A 6,971-nucleotide genomic window follows, 5' to 3' on the forward strand; every position below is an offset into this window, starting at 1 on the left:
GGCCAGTGGCCAGAAAAATATTTTGGAAGACCATTTTTGATATGTATTGACAAAATGAAGAATTTTGAAACCCATATTGATGGGCTATGCTCTGATATGATATTGGCCACTCCGAAGATTTCTCTGGGGGGAAATCCGGAACCGGTTCCGGAGTGGCCAGTGGCCAGAAAAATATTTTGGAAGACTATTTTTGAGATGTATTGACAAAATGAAGAATTTTGATACCCATATTGATGGGCTTTGCTCTGATATGAAATTGGCCACTTCGAAGATTTACCCGGGGGGAAATCCGGAACCGGTTCCGGAGTGGCCAGTGGCCAGAAAATATTTTGGAAGACCATTTTTGAGATGTATTGACAAAATGAAGAATTTTGATACCCATATTGGTGGGATTTGCTTTGATATGATATTGGCCACTTCATAGTTTCCCGGGGGTACCCAGAAACGGTTCCGAGGTGGCCAGTGGCCAGAAAAATATTTTGGAAGACCATTTTTTAGATGTATTGACAAAATGAAGAATTTTGATACCCATATTGATGGGCTTTGCTCTGATATGATATTGGCCACTCCGAAGATTTACCCGGGGGAAATCCGGAACCGGTTCCGGAGTGGCCAGTGGCCAGAAAAATATTTTGGAAGACCATTTTTGAGATGTATTGACAAAATGAAGAATTTTGATACACATATTGATGGGCTTTGCTATGATATGATATTGGCCCCTCCGAAGATTTACCCGGGCGGAAATCCGGAACCGGTTCCGGAGTGGCCAACGGCCAGAAAAATATTTTGGAAGACCATTTTTGAGATGTATTGACAAAATGAAGAATTGTGATACCCATATTGATGGGTTTTGCTCTGATATGATATTGGCCACTCCGAAGATTTACCCGGGGGGAAATCCGGAACCGGTTCCGGAGTGGCCAGTGGCCACAAAAATATTTTGGAAGACCATTTTTTATCTGTTCTGATAAAATTGAAGAATTTTGATACCTTTATTGATGGGCTTTGCTCTGATATGATATTGGCCACTCCGAAGATTTCCCCCGGGGGGAAATCCGGAACTGGTTCCGGAGTGGCCAGTGGCCAGAAAAATATTTTGGAAGACCATTTTTGAGATGTATTGACAAAATGAAGAATTTTGATACCCATATTGATGGGCATAGCTCTGATATGATATTGGCCACTCCGAAGATTTACCCGGGGGGGAATCTGGAACCGGTTCCGGAGTGGCCAATGGCCAGAAAAATATTTTGGGAGACCATTTTTGAGATGTATTGACAAAATGAAAAATTTTGATACCCATATTGATGGGCTTTGCTCTGATATGATATTGGCCACTTCGAAGATTTCCCCGGGGGGAAATCCGGAACCGGTTCCGGAGTGGCCAACGGCCAGAAAAATATTTTGGAAGACCATTTTTGAGATGTATTGACAAAATGAAGAATTTTGATACCCATATTGATGGGCATAGCTCTGATATGATATTGGCCACTCCGAAGATTTCTCTGGGGGGAAATCCGGAACCGGTTCCGGAGTGGCCAGTGGCCAGAAATATATTTTGGACTAGGGGTGGGTCAGATCGGTCAATCCATTATCAACGCATTAAAATCTATTAAAATAATTGGTTAACATATCGACATTTCGTCAATATATTAACGAAATCCCACCATGCATTTAGGAACCTTGGTGAGTTGAAATTTCATACACAAATCAAAACAAAACAAATTTCACCGGTTTCGGTTTCGGATACACGACGTCGTTTCAGAAAAAAACGGAGCGAAACCCGTGGAATCGGTGGCCGGGAAAGGTGGTGACGATGCTGAGAACGTCAATCAATAAACGCCATCTTCAAGGATCAGGTCGAGCCGAGCCGAGATCGTCGGGAAAGGTACCCGCCTCAAGCTGAACAGTGATCGAAATCTTTGCAAGAACCATCAGTGAATCGACGATGATGGAGAACTGGAGATCATCAACATTCCTAAGGAAGAGATCATGAATCACAAGGTCTCGTCGACGGCAACCTCACAACCTTCTCCAAAACCTCCAAATGCACCAACCGACTGATTACTGTCCATTGACGGTCCTGACGACGAAATCGACGCCGTTGTAACGTTGACCAGGCTGACCTCCTCGGAAGGCGCCTTCTCTCGTGATTTTTCCGTCCACTGGTGCGCCGTCAACTACTCCACCATCAAACCTCCCTTAACCCGCTGGAGCTTCTCCTTCGGAAACTCTGAACGCCAGGTCCAGCACCGCTGATAAGTTAGCCGTAGGAAGTGGCTGTTTGTACGACCATAGTCGATGACCAATCCAAGTGCAAACATCAGCATCGTTTCATTCATGGCAACAGAAAGGACTTTGCGACATGATTGGATAAGCCGGATATCTTCAGAAGTGTATTAAGAGGTAGAATTCAACCCACAATAATAAAGATCTGCTAGAAATACAAAAGAGATGGACAAGCAATAGGAAAATTATTTAGTTTATTTTATTTGGCGGGGGATGGGAAGGAGGAGTGTTTGGGTATAGTTTATTCGATAGCGACAAAACGGCTTGACAAAATCAAACAGCTGGGTTTGCGAAAGAAGAGCAGGTTGAAGACGACGGTGAGGTGGCGACCGAGGTCGACGGAATGGCCCGGTCCATCTGCGAACACTTGCTTCTCAGAAAGCTGATGCGGGAAGAGTCGGCGTCGTCGCCGTTGGGTTTTTTGGCCGTCACCACCACCGTTTAGTGACACGTCAACAGTAGGGTGCCCAGAAAAAATGACCCCCTGCTCCACAAGCGGAAAACGGTTTTTTGGGTTATTTTAAGCATCTGTGTAAATTTTGAGCGAAATTGGTTGAGATTAACCCATTGATACCCGAGCCTAAAGTTGGAGAAAAAAATGATTTTCATACAAAAATGACTTTTTTAACTCGCTGATAACTTTTCAGGATCGAGTTTTACAGCGTTGGTATGTTCTACAAAGTTGTAGAGCATTAAATTTCCAATGAGAATCTCACTTTTGGGAATATTTGAAAAGAAGTAGCCCGCCGTGCAGACCAAACCGTGAGAAAATTGGGTTTTCCATACATTTTTTCGATTTTTTCCATACAAACTTCACCTGCGAGTATCAATGGGTAAATGATGACCGATTTGGCTCATATTTGGCCTAGAGTCCTAAAATAGCTCAAGGAACAATATTCAGCTTGTGGAGCGAGGTTTTGAGAAAAAGTCCCATATTCTGGGCACCCTAGTCAACAGGTTAATGGGATCTGATCCGCCGTCCGCAGCCAAGGCGTCATCTGACTGCGGCGCGTTCTTCGCGTCAGTACTGACAATCTCCGGAATCAGGTTGGTCAGCTCGGCGCCGTTCACGTCGTAGATGAGGCCGCGATGGCAGCCAACGATGAACAGCTTGCGGTGTCAACAGCATCAAGTGCGTCACTCGCGATGCACGTGAGGACAGGTGTTGACTCACAGTCGACCAGGATGTGGTTCCACGTGTTGTTGCTAATGTGGTACGAGAACAGGCCTGAGTACTTGGAGTAGTCGGAGTTTTCCTTCTGGTTTCTGCGAAGGAAGGAGGACGGAACGTTGTAACTTTGCGATACCTTAACAAACTACAGCTTACCTCGATTCCAGGATCCGACCGCCAAACACGTAGATCGTCTGCTTGTCCACGCGATTAAACTCTGGTGGTGCGCCAACCTGTGCCGTGTCCAGGCATGCTGCAGTACAAGTAAGAGTCCCTGCTGATGTTCTCCCCGGTGCGCGATGCCCTGTTTAGGTTCCGATTATGACTTTGGTCCGTCCAGCAGTTCGGACTTTTCGAGAACCTGCCGGTTGTTCGGTGTGCTTAAAATCCCTCCGCAAAACAGAATCTCGTGAAACTCGGTCATCTTAGCGTCTTCCTGCTTCATTCCGGTTTCCACCTGCAACGCGCTCCACCTCTCGATGGTCCCGTTATACTTGCACAGATTGGACAGGTTAAAGATCGTTGTAATCGATACCAAGCAGCTCGACGTACCAAATGCAAAAGTTAAAGCTCGGTTCCTCACGACAGCAGCGGCACAACCTGGGTGAACTAGTTCGGCAACAGCTCGCCCGAGTTGGTGCGGTGTTCAAGGGCACTGAGTCATTCTTAAGACCACCCTCAAACAGCAGCACCATCCGGCTTGGTTTTGGTGCACCTTTTTCGAAGTCGGGACGAACGAGGGCAGAAACCGCTGTTAAGTTCCCGGATGTCCTAATGAAGGGGGAGAATCGTTAAACAAAACAAAATCTTACTAGGATTCGATCCTTACCTCCTCCACCTTTCCCTTCTTTTGCACCAAGGTTTGTGCTGCTCGAACAACGGTCTCAAAGCTTGCAAATAGTTCTTGGCCTCGTAATTTCTTTCAAATGCCCCCACAACGGTCAATTGATTCGGATTCTTCTCCGTCATTTGCATTGTTCCGAACCGACTATGATAGATGCAAAATAACATTTAATTGGCAACTAGTTCCGGCAGTTTGAGCGGTTCCGGTGGTTTAGTCGGGAACTTGCGCGGATTTTTCAGTGTTTTTTCACAGCTTCTTTATCGCGTGGAATCACTCGAGAACGATTAAGTTGGAACCGGCTTTCTGCTACGGGACACTTGTTTGAGATCATACATTACGCTGGAGAGGTGGCACCTTTCGAATCAATCTGTAGACATTTTTTGAGGATTTACGGCTTGCTTTGAAATATTTTTAAACTTACATGTTTTGAGCGACTCAAAAAACATGTTTTTATTTTGAAAATAATAGCTGTCTAATTTACCCAAGGTCCAACACTACACGGTGGGAACGTCAGCTCAACTGTTCGTTAAAGTATTGACAAAAATATCAAACCGCCGTCAATAGATCGACAAAAAATAAAAACATTAATTCTGTCCAACCCCTAGATTTTGGAAGACTATTTTTGAGATGTATTGAGCAACGGTTCCCCCTGCGTTTTTTCCTCCGCGCCTCGTCGGCTTTCTCGACCACTTTCCGGATGGCGTCCACCGTGGATCTCCCTTTACGGAAGCCGAACTGCCTCGCTGCTAAGCCATGCTCGCTCTCCGTGCTAAGCCATGCTCGCTCTCCGTTCCAGAAGCTTTCCGAGGGTGTCCAGCAAACATATAGGCCTATACGATGACGGGTCCCCCGGTGGTTTGCCTGGCTTTGGCAGCAACACGAGCTTTTGAACCTTCCACGGGTCGGGGAAGTGTCCTTCGTCCAGGCATTTCTGCAGAACTGTTCGAAACCTATCCGGGAATGCTTGAACCGCCGATTTCAGGGCGAAATTCGGGATTCCATCCGGGCCGGGAGCTTTCTTCACCTTCAATCTCTTCGCTACTGCCACAAGTTCTTCGTTGGTGATCAGATGACCTTCGGCGTTGCTACCCCCTTCGTCGTTGTACGTTAGGAGGCCATGTCGTTGGGTCATGTCTTGGGAAGAGCCCTTCCACAATGACCTTCAGCTTGTCGGGACACGTTTCAGCCACCATCGATGGGCCTCTGATCTTCGCCATCGCGACACGAAATGCGCTCCCCCAAGGGTTTGCATCAGCGTCTTGGCATAACTCCTTGAAGCAGTTTGTCTTGCTGCATTTGATCGCTTTCTTGAGCGCGGCCTTTGCAGACCGGTACTCCTCTCTGCACTCCTCTCTAGTTGCTTCGGATCTTGCTCTCTGGACTCGTCTTCTGGCGTTGAGGCAACTTGCCCGAAGGGTACCGAGTTCTTCATTCCACCAGTAGGCTGGACGACGACAGTTCCTTGGCTCCAGTCTCCGCGGCATGGTTGTGTCGCATGCTGTCACCAGTTGTGCTGTTAGCGCGTCGGCACTCAAGTCTTGGGGACCATCACACCAATGGAGCGCTTCCACGAAGAGACCCTCGTCGAAGTACTGCAGCTTCCATTTCCTTCCGTAGGACCGGCTGCTCCTATCTGGTACAGGGGCTCATCTCCCGATGCTGTACCGGATCGCTTGGTGATCGCTATGGGTATAGTCCTCGCTCACCCTCCAGTTCATGTCGGCCGCCAGTCGCGGGCTACAGAACGTAACGTCGATAATGGACTCACGACCGTCTTTGCGGAAGGTACTGCTGGTTCCGCGATTCGCCAGCCTAAAGTCTAGCTTTGCCAGAGCTTCCATTAGGCTATGCCCCCTAGCATTCGTGCATCTGCTACCCCACTCGACCGCCCACGCGTTGTTTTTTTTTTTTTTTTTTTTTTTTTACAAGGTTGGAATCTGCTATCAGACACCTGAGAATTCATTTCTCAGGTAGTGTGGGGTTGGGAAAACAAAAAGAGTTTTCCCGACCCACTAAACCAGTCCTTGAACGCCGTGCCCTTTTCCCCCCGGGACCACCTTTCGGTATAACTTCGGCCCACGCGTTGTGTGTGTGTGTGTGTGTGTGTGTGTGTGTGTGTGTGTGTGTGTGTGTGTGTGTGTGTGGTCCAATCCAATACCCGCTGGCCGGCAGCGAAATTATGGGAAAGTACAATTTGTATCAGACTTGGGTTATGCTGATACAGCTTATCTCATTCCCGGGTATTAGGTGGTGACAGCCCTCGCGCTGCTTCCAATGACCCATTTCAGAATGGCAGAGATCCTAGCGGCCCAATTCCGAGGTCATTAGGCATTGTCTGGTCCCGCCTAAACATAGAACAAGAACCAGACGGATCCTCGAACTATCTTTAAACTTCCAATCCCATCAGGCAAAACAGGGATCAGCGCGTATATAATGATAAATAAGTGGCATTTGGGCAAAAACACTTTTTCTTCCTCTTTTCTTCCGCGCGAAACAACGACGCAGGCCCAACACGATCGAAGCAGGCCTTGCCTCGCAAAGAGCAACGACGAGACTGGCCAGCTTCTTACAAAATCACTTTTTTCTTCTTTTTCTCCCGCGCGAAACAACCACGCAGGCCCAACACGATCGAAGCAGGCCTTGCCTCGCAAAGAGCAACGGCGAGAC

This window comes from Culex pipiens, chromosome 1, assembly GCF_016801865.2.
Source record: "Culex pipiens pallens isolate TS chromosome 1, TS_CPP_V2, whole genome shotgun sequence".
Taxonomy (NCBI): Eukaryota; Metazoa; Arthropoda; class Insecta; order Diptera; family Culicidae; genus Culex; species Culex pipiens.